The sequence below is a fragment of the Somniosus microcephalus genome, chromosome 7 (assembly GCF_052327205.1).
Source record: "Somniosus microcephalus isolate GS21.2 chromosome 7, FLI_Smic_1.0, whole genome shotgun sequence".
NCBI lineage: Eukaryota > Metazoa > Chordata > Chondrichthyes > Squaliformes > Somniosidae > Somniosus > Somniosus microcephalus.
Window position 1 is genome coordinate 137,854,437 of NC_140993.1, and position 25,553 is coordinate 137,879,989.

Below are 25,553 nucleotides of genomic sequence, written 5' to 3' on the forward strand. Positions count from 1 at the left end.
ATGTTTTGAAAGTTTTATGACTTCGACTTTGCCAGGGTAGAAAAAGCAAAATTATATAGTTTACATCCTGAACATAATATGGGTGCGGGGAGACAAAGAAGGGGAACCTGGAATGATAATTTTACAGCTTATAGTACAGGATCCTCAGTAATAAACAGCCTAGATGACATAGAGCTGCAAACCCAGATAAGCAGTTTAAAGACCCAGTTAAGAAAACTCCTAACAGAGGAGAACACAGTGGTGGGCTCAGAGCTACATGAGGACCAGGCCATGACGGTCCATTTAAAGGAGGTAATAGCTGAGCTGGAGAGACACGCCAAAACAGTAAATGCACTTATACGGGAGGACAGGAATGCTTCGGATCAAGCTGCACAGAATGAGGTGTGCGTGCTATACGGGGCATGGTTGCTGGGCGAGGGCCGCAGCAACCTGGAGGATTTAAAACAAGGTTTAGTCCCCTCCTGGATTAGCAACAAGCACCTCGCAGCCCTCCACCCATTTAGTAATTCACTGAGCCCGTGTCAGCTCCGCCTAGCCTCTGAAGCCTACCCTGTCCCAGTGGATTGTGGACGTTCCAATCACACTATCATGGGGATAGTAGTGAGGATGCCAGTCATGGGTGGGACAGCCCGACCCGCACCGGTAAACAGGGTGGAGAACATTGGGATCATTCAAGGGGGTGCACACGTCTGCTTTGCAGAGGTCCCACCTTATGTCATAAAGTGGGAGCACGCTATGATGGGTACAGACCTCTCTGGGTGCCGGAGCCGGGGAGCACACATAATACTGTGTCCCCAGCACTTGAATGCCTATTCGAGACCACAGTGCGGGTTTAAAACTGCTGGCGCACAACCTGTGAACTGTACCATGGAGGTAATGGCACAAGACCATGTTTCCCCACAGGTAGCGTTCATAGGGGGTGGGACATATTGTGTCACCACAAGTGCACCACACTACCGGCATGGACAGTACATCTGGTGTCCGATGAGTGACAGCAGTTTTTGTTTTAAACCCGAGGCAGAAGTTCAAGTGGCCCAGGAACAGATCCCTGAACCCTCAACTGTTCACCTCACTGTCAGGGAAAACATCACCAACCTGCAAAATTATATAACACATTTTGGCTATGAGATTCCCCCTCTACCAGAACATCTTACCGCCCTATTAAAAGCGGTGGTCATCTCACAGAAACATTTCTATACATTAGAGCAGAAGACAGTCAAGATATGGGCCAAGATATTGGATATTGTAGTTCCACCCTGTAATGATCAATAACATGTCATTCTATAGTGGACACCAGGTGGAGCCGTAGAGCTGTATATAGCTGTATGTATATAAGACTACACTACCCAGCTGTATGTATATTAAGACTACATTACCCATGAGGCACTAGGCTACCCACAAGGCAGCAGTCAAGATGGATACCTCTACAGATACTGTACCTAGTCCACATGGGCTCAATAAAGTGTCTAGCAAAAGCTAGCTGTGTTCATAATAAGAATGTCTATTTATTAATGAACATAAGATGGTACCAGGGTGGTGAAGATCTGCTGAAAATTGTGAAAAGCGACATGGAGAATTTGAAGCCACCAGAGCGTTTGAAACTCACAGGAAATATCGACTACAATTGGCAGACTCATAAACAACAATTCAAACTCTACATTGCAGCCATCGGATTCAGTATGAAGCCAGACGCAAGGAAGATAGCGTTGCTGCTTACGGTTGCAGGCCCACAGGCGATAGAGGTATTTAATACATTTGTATTTAATCCAGAGGAGAACAGAGAAAAATTAGAAGATGTGCTAAAAAAATTTGATGCACATTGCTCTCCCAAAAAGAATGAGACCTAGGAAAGATACATCTTCCGTTCTCGGATGCAGCAGCAAAATGAGACTTTTGACAGCTTTATAACTGATCTGAAACTGAAGGCACAGACATGTAATTTCTCTGAGCTCAAAGCATCCATGATAAACTGTGCCATAAGCAGACCAGATGACTCAGTGGATTCTGTAGTGAATAATTTCCAGGATGTGTTCAAAGGATTTGGAGTTCTACCATTCACTTACAAGATCCAGCTAAAGGAGGATGCTCAGCCAGTGGTACATGCTCCACGAAGAGTTCCAGCACCCCTGTGTGACCGGCTCAAGAATGAACTGGACAGAATGACCACACTAGGAGTCATCAGGAAAGTCAAAGAGCCAACAGACTGGGTTAACTCCATGGTATGTGTAAAGAAAAGAACAATGATCTAAGAATATGCATGGATCCAAAGGACTTAAATGCAAACATAAAACGTGAACACTACCAGATTCCCAAGCGAGAAGAAATCACCAGTGAAATGTCAGGTGCCAGATACTTCACAAAGCTCAATGCCTCACAAGGATTTTGGCAACTAAAACTGGATGAACAGAGCACCAAATACTGTACCTTCAACACACTATTTGGCAGGTATTGTTTCCTCAGAATGCCTTTCGGGATAATATCTGCATCTGAAATCTTTCATAGAGCGATGGAACACATAATTGAAGGTCTGGAAGGAGTTCGAGTCTATGTTGATGACATCATCATCTGGGGCTCCACACTGAAAGAACACAATGAGAGACTGACTAAAGTGCTACAGAGCATACGCCAGAATTGACTGAAGCTCAACAAAGCCAAGTGTCAGTTTGGCGTCCAGGAAGTCACTTTCCTAGGAGATAATCTATCTGGTAAAGGAATAGAGCCAGATATGGAAAAAGTAAACGCCATACTCAAAATGCCCCGACCCACTGACAAAAAAGGAGTGCTACGCATCATGGGGATGATAAACTTCATTGGAAAGTTCATTCCTAACTTGTCAGCCAAGACAGCCTGTCTGCGAGACCTGCTACATAAAACAAATGAGTTCGCATGGACAGAAAGACATGAACAAGAGTGGATAAACCTCAAAATAGTGCTGACAACCACACCTGTACTCACCTTCTTTCACCTAACAAAAAGAATCAAAGTGTCAACGGATGCATCAAAAGATGGCCTAGGTGCGGTCTTGCTACAAGCAGAGGGTGAAGATTGGAAACCTGTTGCCTATGCCTCCAGGTCTATGACTGATACTGAGTGTCGATACGCCCAGATTGAAAAGGAATGTCTAGGCTTGGTAGTTGGACTAGAAAAGTTTCATGGCTACATATATGGACTGCCCACCTTCACAGTTGAGACAGACCACAGCCCTCTGGTTGCCATCATTAAAAAAAAACCTGAATGAGATGTCTCCAAGGATTCAACGACTCATGATGAAGCTGCAAAGATATGACTTTGAACTGATCTACACACTAGGCAAATACATAGTGTTAGCAGATGCACTATCCCGAGCACCCACAATGAATCATGTCAGCTCTACTGAAGAAGACATGGATGTTCATGTGAGTATGGTCACTGCTGCGCTGCCCGTGTCAGACACAATATCAAAGCAAATAGCAGAAGAAACAGTAAAAGATACAGTATTACAAACAGTAATAGAGAACATTCATCATGGTTGGCCAAAAGGTTCCTGTCCAAAATATTTTCACATAAGGTCAGAATTGAGTGTCGCAAGTGGACTATTACTAAAACAGAACAGAATAGTCATTCCACAGGCTCTACGTCAAGACATGCTCAAAAGGATTCATGAGGGACACCTCGGAATTGAAAAATGCAAAAGGAGGGCAAGAGACATTGTTTATTGGCCTGGCATAAATAAGGACATTGAGAACATGATAGGCAAATGTGAGACATGTCAGAAACACCAAAACAAACAAGCAAAGGAACCAATGATAGTAGCTGACATACCAACAGCACCATGGCAAAAGGTTGGTATGGACCTTTTTCATTTAAATGGTAAAGACTATCTAATAGTGATTGACTACTATTCTAACTATCCTGAGATGGCGCTGCTCTCAAGCACCACAGCAAGCAGTGTCATAATGCATGTGAAATCCATCTTCGGCAGACATGGAATTCCCAGGATTGCCGTTAGCGACAATGGTCCGTGCTTCAACTGTAAAGGGTGGCAACAGTTTGCAGCACATTATGACTTTCAGCACACCACATCCAGTCCTTTGTATGCTCAGTCAAATGGTAAGGCAGAGAAAGGTGTTCAAGTTCTCAAGCAGCTACTGAAGAAAGCGACGGAAAGCAAGTCTGATCCTTATCTCGCCCTGCTGAGCTACCGAGCCTCACCTTTAGACTGTGGTTCTTCATCTGCTGAACTACTAATGGATCGCAAGTTGCGCACCACGCTACCCTGCTGTGCAAAAGAACAGCAAAGTGAGGAACTGAGACAGAGACTTCAACTGTTAAAGCTGAAACAGAAATCATACTATGACAAGTCATCCAAAACTCTCAAACCATTGACAAGGGATGATGTTGTCAGGATTGAGGATCCAGATGCATGGAACAGGAAAGCTACAGTTCTTGAGGAAGTAGGACCATGGTCATACACTGTTAGAACTGAGGAAGGACAGATTCTCAGGAGGAACCGCCGTTCCCTCCTAAAAACACAAGAGACTATACAAGAGCAGATTGATGACAATGCCGCAACTGCATCTTGTCATTCACCGCCAGAACAATCTCATGAAGACACATCAGACTTACCCGTGTTGAGAAGATCCACACGTGAAGTAAAAAAGCCTGATAGACTTAATCTTTGAGTATAATGTAAAGCTTTGAAAATGTGTTGACTGTTTTGAAAATGTTTATGTTTATAGAGCACTAACAAAAGTGTTACTGATATTATCTTTATTGTTTTCTTGAAAGTTGATTGATATTGATTTTGTTAAACCTCAAAGAAAGGGGGATGTAATGATCAATAACATGTCATTCTATAGTGGACACTAGGTGGAGCCGTAGAGCTGTATATAGCTGTATGTATATAAGACTACACTACCCAGCTGTATGTATATTAAGACTACATTACCCATGGGGCACTAGGCTACCCACAAGGCAGCAGTCAAGATGGATGCCTCTACAGATACTGTACCTAGTCCACATGGGCTCAATAAAGTGTCTAGCAAAAGCTAGCTGTGTTCATAATAAGAATGTCTATTTATTAATGAACATAAGACACCCTGGTGGGATATTTTTGAAAATATAGAAGTCCCTTCTTGGATTAGGCTGGCTTCACACATTTTAGTAGTTTGCCAGCTCGGTACAGTTTTCTACCTGGTGTGTAAAAAGTGCAAAGGAAGGGACCAGATGCTCTGCTCTCAACATGAGGGAGCATGGGACAAAAACAAAAATAAAGTCTATGACCAGGTATAAGAAAAAAAAAACAACCTTGACTGTTATTAAAAATAAAGTTTTGATGAGTGTGTGTGTCATTTATTTTTCCTATGTGTGTGTGATTTTTCCAAATGGTGCAGGGGTGTTGGACCCCCTCTGTGCTTGGATGTGAATGTAATAAAAGTTTTTTTACCTTGTGTATTTTGTTGAATACTACACCTAAAGGGAACAGGAGAGAGTGTTTTGTTTTGGGTTTTAGTTTAGATAATACAGGGGAAGGTTGGCTCCCGAGGATCAGAAAATTTTGCTCACAACTGCATGATACTATAGTAATAAAGTATCATGGGGGGGGGGGGTGGTGTAAGGCTCACAAAATTACACAATTTCCCCCAAGATAAGAAAGGAGAGATATTGGACTGTTTCAAGGAAATATTGGGCCAAAGGGATTTAAAAATCAAAACTCCAGGAAGATTTGGCTGGTTTAAAAGGCATGTTCAGACCTGTGGAAAAACTGTGACAAAAAGGGAAGCGGGGATGGGCCCCCCTGAAACAGACGGTTTGAGTATTGGGGTGTCTGGGAATGTTCTGGGCCACCCCAACTTTTAGATAGAAACAATAGAACCTGCTCCCGCTGAAACTCCCAGAGCCACAAAGTACATGAATAAAACAGTACATGCCCACAACAAAACAAAAGAAAGAACATGGCCCAGCAGGAAACAATCAAACAGCAGTTCAAAACCAGTCAGAGATTTCCAAAATGTTTTACATTTTTAAACTGGTTTCAAGGCAATCCCGAAACCAGTTAAAGGCCAATTAAGAATAGATGGACCATCCCCGAAGCTCGTTGAAGTTTTAAAACATATTAAAAATAATGAGCCCGCCAAATTTAACAAAGGAACCAGAGATTTGGCGGTCAGATAAGCCAGGCCTCGAACCAGTATAATTGAGGCCTGTTTGTTCAGTGAAACGGTTCAGTTTATCAGAAACAGCATGTTCGTTCGTCAGCATTCACAGTACGTTCATCATCAAGTAAGTTCAGTACAGAAGAGAAAAGTACGGTTCAGAAAAAGATATCATTGCCGTACTTAGTCGGAGAATTGGAGACTTGAAGAAAAAAAAAATGAAAGTCGCAGTGACCAAAGGCTTCAAGAAACCAACAACTGCCAATGTTACCACCAACCAGGTAATATTGGGCCACTGCGACCAACAAGAAACCAACCACCGAAAATTCAAAAATCAAAACTTGTATCCACTCTACAGGCTAGTCTGACTTACCCCTGGGTAAGATTTTGATGCAAAAGATCCTAAAAACTTTACCTAACTAAAGAAAATTGGGTACTCACCTGATACATCCAACTACGCAGCTAACCGCATCAGCGGACAAACCCAAACTGAAGACCCAACGCAGGTGCAGTCTTCTACCACGTCCAGGGTATGGCAGGCCCCAACCGCCACAGCTAAGGAGAACCCCGAAATCGCGATCCTCTACAATCTGTCAAGAGAGTCGTTTTGGTGAGCATTTCCTGGTCGTCTGGATTTCAACCTAGTTAGGATAGTGGGGTTGGGAGGGTAAGGGATTTTTGTCCATTGTAATTCCCCCTCACATATTCCGAGTGTTCCCCACCCTTTTTAGAGTATAAGATTTTATTGTATTGTATATTTTCCTGTCTCAAAATAAAGATCTAAATTCTTTTGACCAACTCAGGCGTCTGTTGCACTTTCATTACGACCCCCAAATAAGTCCAAAGCCTAGAACCAAAGGAGTGGGAGCGATTCGAACCGCTCAAGGGATCAGAGGTGAAGCTGACCACACACACCACCCCTTACACCTTACCATTGCTGTCCATGTGATAAATCCATGTAGTGAAACAAGGAACTCGAAGAGGCGATATCTTAGAATTAGTCCAGTACTTTATTAAACAACTGAGAAACAAAAAGACAGGCCTGCATCCTGGCATTCCACCTTTGCTGACCTTGACAGGAAGTGACCCCCTGACCTTAACTAGTGGCAGCACTGGCTACAGCACCACCTGGTGGATAACCTTAATCATAACATCCCAGATTACTATATTCCTCCCCCCTTAAGATTTCAGTATGAATTTCTTAACAACCAACCATTACTAAGGGTCACATAAGAAGTCTCCATTCACTATGTTCCATACTTGACGAATCTAACAGGTCAGTATCAATCTCTCTGGTGGCTTGCGAGGCCTTTGTGAACGTCTAACAGTAAAGTCCCTGCTTGTTTGTGGTGCAGCCACCAGCTGCTCCTGAGCAGTGCTCAGAGTATCTGACTCTGCAACAATGGTTTCCTCGTGATGAATAGGTTCCTGTGGAATTGTCTCTGTCCATGGTGGTGGCACCACAGATGCACTTGAATAACTGGGGGCAACCCTGTCCTCAGCCATTGCATCTGGAACCTCAATTTCAATTTCCCCTTGTCTGGTAAGTATCTGATCTACATGTCTGCGTACTTCCCTACCATCTCCCAACATGACCTTGTATGATACTGGACCTGTCATTGAGTCTATGAAGCCAGGAATCCACTTTGGTCCATAACTGAAATTCCTGGTAAGGACCGCATCTCCTTCTCCAAAACTTCAGCTCTTTGGTCTTTTGTCATAGTTCTCTTTTTGTTTGTTTTGTCTGTTTTCCATTTTCCTTTTTAGGTCTGGGTGGACAAGGTCAAGAGTGGAGCGTAGTCTACGACCTAATAACATCTCAGCAGGAGAGAGTCCTGTGGTGGATTGAGGTGCTAGTCTGTAGCTGAACAGAACCCGTGACACTTTGGCTGCTAAACTCCCTTCTGCACTTTTTTTCATCATCTCTTTAAATGTTTGTACGGCTCTCTCCGCAAATCCATTTGAGGACGGATGATATGGAGCCGAGGTCACCTGCACTATGCCATTTTTTCCTCATGAACTCTTTTGTCTCTGTACTCACAAAACAAGTGGCATTGTTACTTACCACCATCTCCGGTAGCCCTTGATTACTGAAGCTCCGACGTAGGCAGTCTATAGTAGTAGTGGAGGAAGCAGAATTTACAGGATAAACATCCATCCATTTGGAATGTGCATCAATGATTATGAGGAACATCTTCCCCATGAATGGACCCGCATAATCTAAGTGCAATCTTCTCCATGGTTTATCCGGCCACTTCCAGGGGTGGAGAGGAGCCGCTGCTGGTGCCTTCCTGTGTACCTGACAAGTGCTGCATGTCTTGACTAGATTTTCTATCTCCTCATCTAGCTTTGGCCACCACAAGTAACTCCTAGCCAAGGCTTTCATATGCGAGACCCCAGGATGACACTCCAAATAGCAGCCAAAGTGTCACTGAAGGTAAGCATGCAGGTGCAGCAGGCGGTTAAGAAGGCAAATGGTATGTTGGCCTTCGTAGCAAGAGGGTTCGAGTACAGGAACAAGGATGTCTTGCTACAGTTGTACAGGGCCTTGGTGAGACCGCACCTTGAGTACTGTGTGCAGTTTTGGTCGCCTTACCTGAGGAAGGACGTTCTTGCCATGGAAGGAGTGCAGCGAAGATTCACCAGGCTGATACCTGGGATGGCAGGAATGACGTATGAGGAGAGATTGTGTCGATTGGGCTTATACTCACTGGAGTTTAGAAGATTGAGAGGGGATCTCATCGAAACTTATAAAATTCTGTCAGGCCTGGACAGACTAGATGCAGGAAGGGTGTTTATGATGGCCGTGGAGTCCAGAACCAGGGGTCATAGTCTAAGGATAAGGGGTAAGCCATTTAGGACTGAAATGAGGAGGAATTTCTTCACCCAGAGAGTGGTGAACCTGTGGAATTCTCTGCCACAGAGGGCGGTGGAGGTCAGTTCATTAAATATATTCAAAAAAGAATTGGATATATTTCTTAAGGCTAAAGGGATCAAGGGATATGGGGAGAAGGCAGGGACAGGGTACTGAATTTGAATGATCAGCCATGATCTCATTGAATGGCGGAGCAGGCTCGAAGGGCCGAATGGCCTACTCCTGCTCCTATCTTCTATGTTTCTATGTAGTTGCTCTAGGATAGACTGTCATGCTGGCCATGGAATAATCACTCATGCTCCCCACAACACGCAAGCATCCTGCACACTCAGCTCTGTTTTCCTAACAGTGTAGGGTGTGAAGTCAGTCCCTTCCAGATGTTGTGGCCATCCCCTCACCACATATTCTCGAACTCTAGAAAGTACTGGATCTTTACCTGTCCATGTTCTTACTTGCTCTGCAGTCACAAGTGCCGTGTCAGTGTCCTCCAACATCAAAACTCTGTCCTCTGGAGCTGCATGGATAGGTGTGCCTGGCAGTGGAAGACGGCTCAAGGCATCTGCGTTCCCATGGTACTTGCCCGCCTTGTAGACGATGACATACTCATATGCCCTCAACGTCACAGCCCACCTCTGGATCTGGGGTGACACCATCTGTGGAACTGCTTTCATTTCATTGAAAAGAGAGATAAGAGGTTTATGATCGGTGCATATGGTGAACTTCCTGCCATATATGTACTTGTGGAACCTCTGTAACCCAGACATTACTGCTAACCCCTCTTTGTCTAACTGGGAATAGTTTTTTTCCGCTGGTGTTAGAGTTCGGGACATAAACCCTATTGGTCTTTCAGTCCCATCTTCCATGCAGTGTGAAAGAACTGCCCCCAACATGTTTGTGCTCGAATATCAAAAGCGGAGACCATTCCTACCATGGCAGCCATGCTCTCTTCCAACTGGTAGCTAACTTTAGCTCATGATTTTCTTCTTTATTCAGGGTCCTTTTTACCTCGTCGCCAAATGTGATAAATCCATGTATTGAAACAAGGAACTCGAAGAGGCGATATCTTAGAATTAGTCCAGTACTTTATTAAACAACTGAGAAACAAAAAGACAGGCCTGCATCCTGCATCCTGGCATTCCACCTTTGCTGACCTTGACAGGAAGCAACCCCCTGACCTTAACTAGTGGCAGCACTGGCTACAGCACCACCTGGTGGATAACCTTAATCATAACATCCCAGATTACTATAGTCCAGAACGGGGTCAGCCTCTCCAGTGGTGACGGGACCGATCACCCGGCTTGCCACAATCCTGTGGACGCGCTCCTCAAGATCACTGAGGGGTTGCAGCTGAGGCCGACCTCCACCCGTCTGTTGCTGCTGTCTCCTATTATGAGATAGTTTGGCCTGCAAGAAAAAGGACAGCGTCTGAGTAAATATACAGCCATGGTCTTGCCTGATGTGCCTCTCATAGGTGAATAGTCCTTACTGTATGCAAAGTGTGGAATGTGCATGTGTTTCATGAGAGGACCATAGGTGTTGGATGAGTGTTGGGCATTGGGGTTTTAAGACCCTCTGGCCATAGAGTGAGTTTGAGATTGAGGGATGGAGAGGTATTGAAAAAAAGCCACTCACCCTGACGACCCGAGTGAGGTCGTTGAACTTTTTTCTACATTGTGTGTGGGTCCTGGTCACCATGCTCCTGGAGGAGACGCTCTGTGCCACCTCCCTCCACACTCTTCTGTAATCGCGGGGCAAAGGCCTCCTGCCACTCTCTGGGTACAGTATTGATCATCTGTGCTCCACCGCGCCAACCAGAGCCTCCAAGGCCCGCTCGCTGAAGCGCTGTGCTCACTCCCTGGCGCCCTCCATAGTCCTTGGCTGCAAGATTTAGGCACAGGTCTCTCCAGGCCGAGATTCAAGGCTGCAATGAGCAGGGTGTGGCTGGAGAGCAAGATCGACCCTCCCCTTTAAGAACTGTCCAGCGCCAATGTGTCTGTGTTCCATGGCTAACTGACATCACCTATGTTGTGCCCGCACTCTGAGTTAGCGCCTCGCTCCTCGGCCTTTGCGCCTTAAGAGAGCTGTGTAGCACCTGATTTAGCACTCCAATCACCTCCAGGGGCGATAAAAGCCAAGTTTACTGTCAGAGGCGATTATTAGCGCGAGGCGCTAAACTTTGCGCACGGCCGACAATCGCGTCCCAAATGGTGCGATACCGAATTTTTCCCCCTTTCACTGTTACAGTCATGGGTCCCGTTAACACACTAACAGATACAAGGCAATGGAAGCCAACTTCCATAAAAAAGCAGTCAACCAGACCACTTAAGGGAGCAACTGACACCACTGACTTTCGGTAGATCTGAATTCATAACAGGTGCCTGATTTCAATTTTCTGTTTGATGCTGAGCTGAGCCACGCCCTAGCCACTGTCACTGCCTAATTCAAACTCTATAATATTGGCCACTTCTAATTTTACCTCATGCCTACTGCTGCTGAAACACTTATCCACACAGTTGTTACTTCCAGATTCAATGGTGGGGAATTTTAATCCCCCAGGATAGGCAGGAGAGGGGCAGGGCTGCAGTTTAAAATTCAAAAATGGGAAACCAGACCCCAACCTGTCTCCAACGCGCCAACTTCTGGTTTTAACGGAGGCAGGTTGGGGGGGCGGGCAACTAACCTGCTCTCCAGAGATGGGTCCCTAATTTTAAAATTTTAATGAGGCTGCGTGGCTCAAACTTTAGCTGTGTTTCAAATCTAACTCCTGCGGGCCGGGTTTCCCAGGGCTTGGGAAAACATGCAGCTGAAGGGAAGCTAAAACGGCTGGATCAAGCGGTTAAGTGCCTTTCCAGCACTGCTTGTGGGCCAGGAGGAGCAGGAGAGCTTTCCCCGGCCCTCAAGCTAACCTGTTTCCTACACCCCAAGATCAGAAACCCCTCCCCGCGATCAAACCCTCCCTCCCTCCACTCCGCTCCCCAGCTGCAGCCTGGTGCGACAGGCCTTCCCACCTGACAGCCAGCCAGCCTCTCAATCTGGCTGGCTGCCAGCTGGGAAATGGAGTCCAAAAATTTACATCAGGTCCTATCATTAAATTCGGTTGGACTTCCAGGTAACTCATACTTCTGGGTTTCCTGGCCAACAAACCACCCCTTCTGCCTCCCCTTAAATATAGGGGCCAATTACTCTAACATATTCCTGTGGCCTCCTGAGATCAGCTCTTTGCAAACTACAACTCGTTCAAAATTCCACTGCCTGCATCTTATCTTACACTAAAACCCATTCCCGTCTTCTGTCTTTTCCCCAACCTTGGCTCCCTATCTGGAATGCATGTGGAAATCCTTGTCCTTGTCTACAAATCCCCTGCCCCTCCGCTCATCTCAACAACCTTCTTCAGCGCTATGCTCCTACATGTACCTACCTCTATTCCAGCCACTTTTGCACCCTCCACCTCTGCTCCACTTTTGGTCACAAAACCCTCAGCCATCAGACCAACAGTCTGGAATGCTCTCCCTAAACCCCTCCACCTTGCTACCTCTCTCCCCTTCTACAAAAGCCTTTCAAAATCTATCTCTTTGATCATGGCTTCAGTCACCCCCCACTAATCCTTCTCCCACCATTGCTTGGTATCCAGTTTTGTTTGCTGCTGTGAGCACTTTCAGATTATTTTTATTTAGAGACATTAGTGTACGTTGTTGATGCTGCAAATATTTGCCCTTCGGCCTTTTGCACACATGTATGGTGCTCTAGAAATAGAAATAGTTCACACTGATTTAAGTCCGTGTCTGAAATAGCAACATTTGAACCATTTTTAGCTTTGACTTCAGTTTCTAATCCATACTTATTGGGAGAGAATTGTTCATACGTAGACCTTTTTAAACCCTGCATGCTCATCTTTGCATTATATCAATGTACTACGTACTTGAAAACACTTTAACCTGCGAATGATGATATCATACAAATGCTTAACCCACTTGTATTAAACTGACAGAGGTATTAATCCCATTTAAAATAAACAGTAATGCCCCCCATTAAAAAAGTACAGAGGAATTTGATAAAAGCAAATTAAATATTCATGCAATATTGCTCCAACTATTTTCCAGACTTGCATGTGATCTATAAGAACATACAGAATGAGAAAAAGTCATTCAGCTCATCGAGCACGCTTTCTTTTAAAGGCCCATACAACTTGCTCGGTCATGGACACTATCCAATTAATTCAATCTCGAAGGATTAATCTGCCACAGGTCAAACATCTCAGAAATCAAAGCTGAAATTTCTCTCAGAACCTCGTATAAGTATTTTCCTGAGTAGAATTTAGATGCAAGATTAAAATCAAAGTAATTATCAGTCAGTTAAGCTTACTTGTAGGAAGCAAAAAGACACTGACATTTTCTTCTACACTGATGAATCAGATCATTGTCTCAGCACGTATCCTGTTGACAATGGCCAAAAGTAAAATGTGCTCGGGGCTACTTTTTGCTCTCACTGGGTCTGTTTAATTCCAGGACTGTCAGAAAACAAATTCCTGGTGGTCAGTTAAACCATCTGGATTTAATGTGTGTCTGCTACAATAAGCCAGTTACAGCAACCCTTCTGCTTTTCTACATTATAACCTCAGCTTTATGTGTCTGCATAGCCTGAGAACAGGAAACAAATGCAGGAAATGGACAAAGTTTTAATCTTCTCACCTCAATGAATCACTGAAATTGCAATGTATTCATGGCAGTGTGGATGCAATGTTTTCCAGCTTTCTGAAGATATATTAGTTTCAGTTATTTTCCAGATTTTCAACATTCATTCTTTTGGATACTGTGGACAATCTTGCTCATTCATCAGTCGTATACATTTAGAATGGATATAGGAAGAAAACAATGATTTCAGAATATATTGGTTTTGTCAACAAAAGTAACATTGGATGTTATGAAAACTTGAATGATTGAACTGATGTGTGAAATAACTTTAATACTGATGCCTTCCTCTTGGTTAGAGAAGAAACAAGACAACAGAGTTTCACTGTCATTTCTATTGGCTTCACTAAAGTCTACTTATAAAAACCTGAAAACAATTGTAAGACATTCTGATTGTCTGACAGTTTATAGAGTTCAGACTCGTGGAACAGGCAACACAAAACCCAATGAATCTGTGAAACTTCTTTTACTTAAAAATCAACAAGAGGTTACAAGTAATTACCGGAATACAAACTGTACTCAATTCATGTACTTATCACAAGCAAGCATCTAAAATCATTGACTTTAAGCTCGGGTGATTATAAGCAAAACCACATACATACTATTCACCAGATGAGAGGTCAATTCAGCGATGATAGACGTGTGACTAACTTTAACTGGCAACTGACCAGGTCGCCATTGACTATAGCCCTGTCTGCAGCGCCGAATGTTTTGAAACAGTACCTTTTATACCCCAAAATTTGGCAACCCTCCCACTGCATACGTGTCCCTAACTATACGGCATAATGGTTGGCAGTTGTTTCCCAGACCCTTTTATCACTAGTCCGTTAGGCAACTGTGGGCCTTCAAGGCTATGTACATTCCATAGACTGAAGATGTTTCTGTTATTGCACTGATTTCACAGTCAATAGTCTGTTCCCACAGAACTTCAATAAGCTTGTTTTCCATATCTGTTGAAAGACAATTGGCAGCTTTTACAGCTTACAAGTCAAACAGTTTATTTTGCAAAGTTCTCACAGCAACCAGTCTTTGTCCTCGCGAAGCATGATGATAAAATTTGGTCACTTTTAGATTCAGTCAAATGGAGATTCAATCAAGTTTACCCTGACAGTGTTACATATTAACCACCCTCAAGTGTCTGAACCTGAATTTAAGGTCAGACACTTATATGTTGTCATCGTCTTCTTCTTTCTGGGTCTTCTGTAACAGCTTGACCAATGCTTGCAGCGTCTGTTGACTCGACAAGTTATTATTAATAAGTATAACACAATCACCAACTGAACAACGACTAAAACATCCAGGGATGTACCTCGATATTCATACCGATATCCCACCAAGACGAATCATCCCCAATCTTAGATATTTTTTCACGTAGGTTCCTGTTTTCCTGGGCCAGGGTATAAAAGTACCTTTGGGACTTACTAACAAGTTACATTAACTCTACCAGGTGTTCTGGCAGAGGTGGAATGTCATAGCCGAATTGAGTTACATACTGGTGTAATTGCTCTTTTAATTTAACTTCTACAGCGATATCTAATTGCCTATGCGAATAAATGCTTAATAAAACCTGCGCCCCAAGTCTTACAGGTTGGCCTGGGGTAAAGCAAAAAGTTCCTGCCACAATGGGACAAGTCAGGTTGTTACCGTATTGGTATTCCTGGTGCATGGTGGTGACACAATACTCACCTTTCCCTTGGTACGCAGATTGTCCGGGGAAAAGCTGTCATGCAACCACTTTCATGGTGCAGTTCTATTCTATCCCATCCCAATCAAATCCGCATGCAGGGGCTGCGTGTTCTACTACGTCATAAGGGCAGATGAATGTGTCCCGAGTTTGAGTGCACCCGGTAAGATCTGAGGCCACCCATGTGGTCCCATCCACCTGGGTCACATACTGCGGGGGTTCGTCATACCTTACTAAGTGGTCTCCCTGACGTATTCCTATATTCTCCACGTGGAATAGAGGATTTGGGGTTACCTTTTCGTTCAGGATTGGATAATACAATACCATCCCTAATAAGGTGATGTCGTTCTGTTCCAGCAAATGGCATTCATGTTTCACCGGGTACACCTGTACCAACCCCCTGACTTTACACATAGTTATGGTAAATTGATAAGTGGACATTGCCCTCAGGTGTCGATCAGTCACCCACAAGGAAAGTTTCCCCTCAGCAATGCTCTGCAGGTTTTCATGGGCTTGTTCCACTAACAAACATCATTTCGTGCAGCCTGACTAGAGGCATTCAGATTCTCCTTCAAAATTTGGTTTATCTTTTTAGCATGGGATTCTAAATAGTTAACCACGTCCTGCAAATGAATGGTCATAATTTGGATCTCCTTCAATTCCTCTTGTTCCAGACCATTCATTTTATTCAGAATTTCCTTTAGACGATTTCTAACTGCCTTTATGGATTGATCCAAATCAGCCAAATCAAGACTATTAATGAGGGAGGTTCTGGTATTAAAAACAGTGGCTGCATCATTTATCAGACCCCGTCTTATACTGATATGGTCCCCTTTAACCGACGTTGTTTCCTTCAGTAATCTCAGTATTTTTCCCAAAATTATTGTTAAATCCATTACAATCTCCCGAGCCCTTACGATATAATGGCTCTTTCCCAAAATCCTTTTATTAATTCCTGCACCATTCTCCCATAAAACTGCGCTGTTTCTGGTTTGCACCAGTTCAGTATTCCCACCTCACTCAGATTCAATATCACCGGCACCACCTCGTGATGCACATCATGGTACAATATCATCCAAGTTGGGATTACCACTAACCCATTGTCGATCCCGGGGTGTGTTTGGGACAGACAACCCGGGTTTCTTGTTGTTCTTCCCGCGATTGTGTTTTATTTGTAGGGGAGGAAAGTTTAGGACGGACTTTCAATTCCACCGTGTGTATTATTCTGTTTTTACATTCCAGCACATGATAATGTGTGCAACCCTCCACTCCCTTACACGGTCTTCCCTCGCTGTCCACAAACCCCATTGGTAGGGACCGCTGTCATCTATACTATTCGCTTGAATACTTTTCCCACTGTACAATGTCTTCTGTTCAATTCTATTATTTAATTACTGGGCTCAAGTCAATGATAACTCTACCATTAAAACAGTGCAAATACAAGAGGATTATTGACTGACTGATTCAGAATGGATGACATTGCCTGAAATTGACAATTAGAGAAAAGCCTACTTCATTTTAAGAATCCACTATTATTAATGCACTTATTGTCAGTGAGGTACAGATCTGACATTGTGTTTAGCTGTGTCTTTTCTTATTTACCCATAGTCTCATGAAAAAGGGATGATCGATCATTCTTGACCCTGGAAATAACTATCTAATGCCAAATTGTGACGAACTTCGCCCCGGCTGATTTAATTAATACCACTGGGAGTTGCCAAATAGATGAATTTCCCTATCCTCTCTGCTGTAAATTGCATTGTCAGTAATTCTGGAATGTGCTTACTAAGATGATTTTTTTTCAAATGATTGAATGATAGTTTATAAAGACTTTGGAAAATGAATGCCTAAGTAGTGTATAATGGATAAAAATTGTTTAATTAAACATCAACCTACTGGAAAATGTAAAACATTTTACAAATGTAATTATATATCCATCTACAAATCTTATATAATCCACCTTCTTGAACAGCTCCTTTTCACTTCTGTTTCCTTTATAACTGCAGTAGTGTACTTGTGTAGATACTCTAATTCATGTGTTTCTCCATCAACATTTCTTTCATTCTTTCCCTCTAAGTATAACACAACACTCTTTGACTAAATTTTAGGTCATTTGTCCTGATATCTCCTTCTATGGCTTGGTGTCAATTTTTTTATTGATAACACTCCTTTGAAGCACGTTGGGATATTTTACTACATTGAAGGTGCTATATAAATGTAAGTTGTTGTTGTAATTAAAAAATGGACACCAAGCCAAAAGAGATATTAGAATGGGTAAGGAAAGCTGGATCAAACATGTGGGTTTTAAGGAGGGTGTAAAAGGAGAAGAAGGAGATGGAGTGGCAGATGGTTTAGGGACTGAATTCCAGAGTGCAGGGCCTAAATGGCTGAAGATATGGCTGCCAATGGTGTGGACAATGTTGTGTATGTACCTTTAAGAGAGAACTGATTTTATACTGTAGTACCGGCAGTGACCACACCTGTATATAAAGCCATAGCAGGCTTCTGTACTTTCAGTTTAAGCTTACCCTCTGTTCAGTAAATACCTGTTATTATTGTTCTCCTGCAGTCCGTGTATTATTGATACGCGGACACTACACTGGTGACGAGCAGGTTCGAACTCACCTGCAGTACTGCATCACCTCACAGGGATCTTTCCCTGAAAAGAAGCTTCTTGGAGGTCGAAGTCAGAGCAACGGGCGTCGACCGCGGGCAACCGCCCAGGGATCCATCGGAGTTCGGAGAATTGCAGGGGAGGCTGTGGAGAGCTGGGCTTGGCTCCCCAGCCAAGGTGTTCCAGCAAATCGTGCTGGTAGCAGGTAGTGCGCTGACCCTTCCGGACTGCGGCGGGCTTGAGCTCGATCGAGTGGCTCTGCAAAGGGGCCGTGCAGCGTTGTCGGGAGGAAAAGAGAGAGAGAGAGGGTGGAGCGCACAGGGCGCGGTCGGTGCTCAAGAACCGGGCAGCGTAGAGAAAATAAAATGAGGGGAAGGAAAAGTGAGACGCGCCGAAGCCGCGGGTCGCCGCCATTACCCTGTAGAACGCTAGGAGCAGCGTGGCAGCAAGGGGAAGAAGGAAAAGCGCGGGAGGTGCCATTTTATTCCATTGGGGAAGAAGGAAAAGCGCGGAGGCACCATTTTAATCCATTGGGGAAAAAGAAAAAGCACGGGAGGCGCCATTTTAAACCACCCAAGATGCCGAAGAGTGGCAGTATCACTGCTTTCGACAACGAGGTAGAAGACTGGACCACATATGTGGAAAGAATTGAAGTGTACTGCAAGGCAAATGAGGTGGCCGATGGAAAGAAGGCGTCGGTATTATTAAATTTGATGGGCGCGAGAACGTACGGCCTATTGCGGAATTTAATTACCCCAGCTAAACCAATGGAGAAAAGTTTTGAAGAGATTGTTAATATGTTACAGGAACACCTAAACCCTACACCGCTGCTAATAGCAGAAAGATTCAAGTTCCATAAAAGAAACCAGAACAAAGATGAGAGCAATGCTGACTATCTTATGGAACTACGCAAGTTAGCGAAGCACTGCCAGTTCAGAGCAGGACTGGCAGACACCTTAAGGGATAAGTTTGTCTGCGGGCTCCAGAGTGAAGGAACCCAGAAACGACTACTTTCGGAAAAGGACCTGACGCTAGAACAGGCTTTCAGCGTGGCAGTATCCTACGAAGCAGCAGCACGGGGAGCTGCGGAAATACAACAGCAACCACAAGAATACAACGCTAACGAAATGGCGCATGGAGCAGAAAAGTGCTATCGCTGCGGCAGAACAACCCATGATCAGAAGGACTGCTGGTTTAAGGACAAAGTATGCAGGCAATGTGGGAAAATGGGACACATAGCAAGAGTCTGCAGGTCGGGAAAGAAAACCAACACTAAAAGAACTACTAAGGAAAAGTACAAGAAAGTAAAAAAAATGACAGACAGTAGTTCAGAAGGTCAGGAGAGTGATAATGACTCCGGGAGCAGGAGACTAAGTTGTCTAAAGTTACACAACGTGATCGCAAATCAGGATCACCGAACCATTTGGGTCACCCTCATGATAGCAGGGTCCCAAGTAAAGATGGAATTGGACACAGGATCAGCCCTAACTGTCATGAATCGACGAGACTATGAGCGGCTATTCCCACACGTACCCTTAAAGGACACGTCCATTGTATTGAAGACATACACGGGGCAAAAAGTCTACCCCAGAGGAAAAATAAGGGTGCCAGTTAAATACAACGGCAAGGAAACACAGAAACTGTATCTATATATACTACAAGATGGAGGACCACCATTATTGGGACGTGAATGGATCCAAAAAATACAATTGGATTGGCATTCCATTCAGGCGCTAACTGTGACTGGCAAAAAGGATGACGACGTCACACCTGGACGACTGTCAAAAATTCTAACTGACGCGAAAGAGGTGTTCCAACAAGGACTTGGGATTCTAAAAGGAGTAACGGCAATGATAAAAATCGAAGATAATGCAAACCCAAAATTTTTTAAGGCCAGACCGGTACCGTACGCGATCCGCCCAGCCATTGAAGCAGAGCTGGAGAGTCTGGAGCATTCAGGTGTGCTGTCCAAGGTGGACTGGAGTGAGTGTGCCACACCCATCGTTCCTGTAATGAAGAAATCATTGAGCAGCATGCCTGGGGAGCCGAAGAAGGTTCGCATCTGTGGGGACTTCAAGGTAACTGTGAACCCAGTCCTGCACACAGTACAATAGCCACTTCCATGGACAGAAGATATTTTCGCCTCACTATCTGGAGGGAAACGCTTTATGAAGATTGATCTGGCCCAAGCGTATCTACAAATGGAGGTGGAAGAAGCATCTAGGAAATACCTCACGATAAACACTCACAAAGGTAAAACCGACTGGTATTCGGGGTAGCATCAGCCCCGGCTATTTGGCAGAGGGCGATGGAACAAGTCCTGCAAGGGATCCCGGGGACTCAGTGTTATTTGGACGACATCCTGGTAACGGGCGAAAATGACAGTGAACATGTTGCCAACCTGGAGCAGGTGCTCACTAGATTACAAGAATATGGGCTACAAGCCAACCGCCCCAAATACGAGTTCTTCAGGAGACAAATCTCGTATTGTGGCCACATGATTAATGAGGAAGCGTTGCATAAGTCCCCAGACAAGATTGAGGCAGTAGTCAAGGCTCCAGCACCGGAAAATGTGTCGCAACTGAGGTCGTTCTTCGGGTTGGTGAACTACTACCATAAGTTCTTGCCGAATTTATCTACAATTCTGCACCCACTCAATGCCCTGCTGCAAACTGGAGTAACATGGAAATGGAGTGATGAGTGTAAGCGTGCCTTTCAGAAATGTAAATGCCTAATCACTTCAAAAGAAGTATTGGCCCACTACAATCCAACACTACCGATTCGGTTGGCATATGATGCGTCTCCCTACGGCATTGGAGCGGTGCTGTCACTCAAATTCCTTGATGGTTCAGAGAGGCCAATAGCCTTTGCGTCGCGCTCGTTAACCTCAGCCGAGCATAACTCCGCCCAGATTGACAGGGAGCCCCTCAGCCTGGTGTGGGGGGTGAAGAAGTTCAATCACTATCTGCATGGGCAGAAATTCACCCTACTGACTGATCATCAGCCTCTGGTCTCCATTTTTAACCCAAAGAAGGGCGTTCCGGTGATGACGGCGCAACAGCTGCAAAGATGGTCACTTTTTCTAGGGGCACATCAGTATGACATAGAGTACAAGGGTACGAAACAGCATGGAAACGCTGATGGGCTGTCGCACCTACCGTTGCCTACGGTGGAGGAAGCACCTGCAGTGGACCCTGTTGAGATATTCCATTTCACCATAGTCGAATGTCTACCTGTTACAAACTCAAGTATAGAGAAGGAAACCCGAAATGACCCAACACTCTCTCGGGTCTATGATTTGACGGTGAAGGGATGGCCAGCACATGGCGACTCACTGTTGCCAGCATTCTCGCCAAGGAGAGAACAGCTGTCAGTGTGCCGGGGGACCTTGATGTGTGGATCCCGAGTGGTAATTCCACCCAAGTTGAGAGATAGAGTGCTCAATGAGCTTCATGAGGGTCATCTGAGAGGGGTAAAAATTAAGAGCCTAGCCAGGGCGTTTGTGTGGTGGCCGGGAATTGATAAAGAAATCGAGGATACGACCAAGAGATGCACAGGATGCCAGAAGGTCCAAAACGCTCCACCACAGGCCCCGCTACACCCATGGGAGTGGCCCTCATCTCCATGGCAACGGGTACACATTGATTTTGCTGGTCCATTTATGGACTCAATGTTTCTAATCGCCGTGGATGCCCATTCAAAATGGCCAGAGGTCATCAAAATGTCCTCCACCACCACGGAGAAAACTATTGCAGTCCTACGGACCATCTTTGCCAGGAATGGCTTGCCAGAACAGATTTGCTCTGACAATGGGCCACAGTTTGTGTCCGAGGATTTCCGGAGGTTTCTGAGGAATAATGGGGTGAAACATTACACATCTGCCCCCTATCATCCAGCCACAAATGGAGTGGCTGAGAGGGTTGTTCAGACCTTTAAAAAGGCAATTAAGGCGATGTATAACGACGACATACCACTACAACACAAGGTGGATAATTTCTTATTTGCTTACCGGAATGCGACACATGCAGTCACCAACCAAGCTCCAGCCATAATGTTCTTCAACCAAAGGCTAAGATGTCGCCTGGATTTGCTCAAACCAAACATAAGACGAGATGTTGAGGATAAGCAGTTCCAGCACATAAATGAGAAGCTAACCAGGAGCTTCAAGATAGGGCAACCAGCCTTGGCCCGCGACTACCGAACAGAAAAATGGCAGCCAGGAATGATATGCACACAGCAGGGACCACTAATGTACACAATGGACGTTGGAGAGAGCATCGTGAGATGCCATGCTGACCAGATTCTAGAGTCACAGGAACAAGCCAAACCCATACCACGAGCATGTGCACCTTGTAATGAACCCGAAGTACAGATTGCGTCTACCTCAGAATCAGTGGTATTGGAAGCTGACGAACCAACCAATGACAATGAGCCAGAATCGACTCCGCCGCAAGAACAGGATACTCGAGAAAGGCGCTATCAAGTCAGGATCAGGAAGCCTCCTCAAAGACTGAACTTATAAATGATTATTTCAGTTGATGTATATAGTACAGAGAAAATTGTAATTGTAATTAGTTATTATTTAATTGTTAAATGAATGTTATGTACTGTTTATCTAAAAGGGGAGGAATTGTTGTGTATGTACCTTTAAGAGAGAACTGACTTTATACTGTAGTACCGGCAGTGACCACACCTGTATATAAAGCCATAGCAGGCTCCTGTACTTTCAGTTTAAGCTTACCCTCTGTTCAGTAAATACCTGTTATTATTATTCTCCTGCAGTCCTTGTATTATTGATACCCGGACACTACAGACAATGCAGGGGGAATACACAAGATGCCAGAATTAGAAGAATGGGGGGTTCAGGGGGGTTGTAGGCTGAAGGAGGTTACAGAGATAGGCAATGGCAAGGCCATGAATGTTTCAAACACAAGGAAGATCATTTTAAATTCAAAGCATTAGTGGTCTGAGGAGCTAAGCTAGGTTAGCGAGGGCAGGATTTATGGGCAAGCAGGACTTTGTGCAAGATGGGATACAGGTAATAGAGTTTTTGATGGGCTAAAGTTTACAGTGGATGGAAAATGAGAGCCCAGCCAAGAGAGCATTAGAACAGTTCAGTCTGGAGGTGATATGAATGAGGGTTTGAGCAGAACATGAGCTGAGATACGGGTAGAGGCGGGTGATGTTATGGAGGTGGAAGTAGGCGGTCTTTTTGATGTGGAGGGTATCTGCTCAGCTCATGATCAAATAGAATGTCATGGTTGCAAACAGCCTGTTTCAGCCTGAGTAAGTGACCGGGAGGGAGAGGGGATTGGTGGCAAGGATATGGAGTTTGTGACGGGAGCAGAAGACAATGGCTTCAGTCTTCCCAATGTTTTGCTGGAGGAAATTGCGGCTCATCCAAGACAGGCTAACAACACAGAGGTAGTGGAGTGATCGAGAGGGCTGCTGGAGACTCCACACACCAAGTCCATGACCTTGGGAGGATGTCAGGACAAACTGTCTTAGGAAGCAGTTCCCCACGAGAGAGATCCAGTTCATACTCAACATTGACTGTTCTCATACATGCACTGCTACAAAAAGCCATCGGTAAAGACTTGGGAATAAGTCAACAGCCCATCGCCTCCAATAGAAAATAGTACATAGTGTGTAGAAGAGGAAAGGGGAAAAAGTAAATACAATATTTTTTTTAAAAGTCTATTAGGCATGGTTAAATTCTTGCCAGTATGGCTCTAGCGACTAAACAAAGATAATCAGAAGCAATCAGAGAGCAGATTCTGAGGCTTGATCACTATGGGAACCATCAACACTGACAACTACATGGAAACATTCAGCAAGGTTTATACTTCTTAAAATATTAATTAACCTCCTATTCACTTAATTTTTTTTTTAACCAATTAACAGCTGTAAACTAAACCAAAAATAATCATAACACAGCACTGCATTACAGGATATATTTCATAAATGAGATTGGATCTCATAATTTGCTTTAATCTGCAGTGTGTGTTTGTGTGAGTTATGGGCCTTTCACACATGAATAAAAAATATTAACAAGCCTCAACTAAAGCAATATCCTCCATGTACTGTAGCACCAAATGTGAGTCCAATACACAGTTCATTCTAGGCATCATCATCATAATAAAGGCAGCTGCCTAACTCAGACTGCTGCCACATCACAGGTTTCATTTTCGGAATGATGCACAAAAATTGCCTGGATGATGAGATTTACATCTAATTTAATTCTGCCCGCTGAGACTAATGGACACCAAAGGAACAACGGCAATCATTGCAGCCATCACAATACTAGCATCTGCACTACCATGACAACAGAAAAAGCTGGCCACATGCTAATTCTGCTGTCTTGCCATTTGAACAAAGGCACCAGACTCTGTGATGAAAGCAGCAAAACACTCAAAGACCCTGCCAGGGGTTTTTATGACAGTTTTCCTTCCAAGTTCTTATACCGAGGGGAGGGTTTACATTACCAACTGTTAATCCAGAGCAGAACTCATGCTGGTAAAATTATGCAACAAAGGTTACTGACACACATTAATGTAAACCCTCTTGTAATTGCTGCTGGAATGATTGACTTTGGATTCCCTTATTATTGTAACCCTCTGGGGACTGGTTTCATGTCAGAATGAATGCATATTCAGGACTATATAAATACAGGCCAATAAAACTGGTAATTGTAAGAGCCAATTTTAGCGTTGGTCCAGGACCCCTGTGTAGGTCGGGCTGTGCATGGCTTGTACAGGGTTCCAAAAAAATAAACATGTGAGTGGACTTCACATTATGCAGTGTGGTAAAGCTCAGTTATGCTCAGGCAAGTGAAGTGCTGGCACGGTGCTAGCACCAGCAGCAGTGTATGTTGAGCATATTGTCAACCCCACTGAGTCATTCATTCATTGACTCTGAAGCATGCGTTGAATTGTAAGTCCACACCAGTACTGGAGGTGAATGATACATATGTTCCAACTGTCTCGGTTTCATGCTGACTGTCAGCGTTTTTGAAAGCGGGTCAGTGTGTTCATGTCTGCTGACAAAAGTTAGTGCAGCTGGGCCTCCCTGAGCCCCCACTCCCATTACTTCTGAGTCCAGTATTTAACACACCGGACACATGGCACTGCCCCTTCACTGTACTCCCTGCACTAGTGGCCAGGATTGCCACCTACAGTATACAGAAACAGCAATCCCAGCCAGTAGCACTGCGAGTGCACTAAGAGTATTAGCGATCGCACTAAGGTAGGAGTGAGCAGGGGAAATGGATCACAAGGGGAGGGGAGGAAAGGAGAAGGGACACAGACAGCAAGGAGAGGGGTAGAATGGATAGCAAAGGGAGGGGAGATGGCAAAATGAAAGGGAAGGGGACAATTAACACAGGAATTCTCCAATCTTCTGCCGTTTCTCTGGAGCTTCCACTGAAGTTACGGTGAGAGATCAGAGGGCCCCTGTGGAAATTCCAGGCGGACATGCTTGTAACAATTCTTCTCTTTCTGTTTTTGTAGATGGAACAAAAGAAGCTGAGGTAGAGGTGGTTGATCAGGAACAACCGTGA

General features: G+C 44.5%; 1 pseudogene; it reads left to right on the plus strand.

Annotated features, from left to right (window-relative positions):
* On the plus strand, window positions 1-25,553 carry LOC147114907 (uncharacterized; annotated as a pseudogene).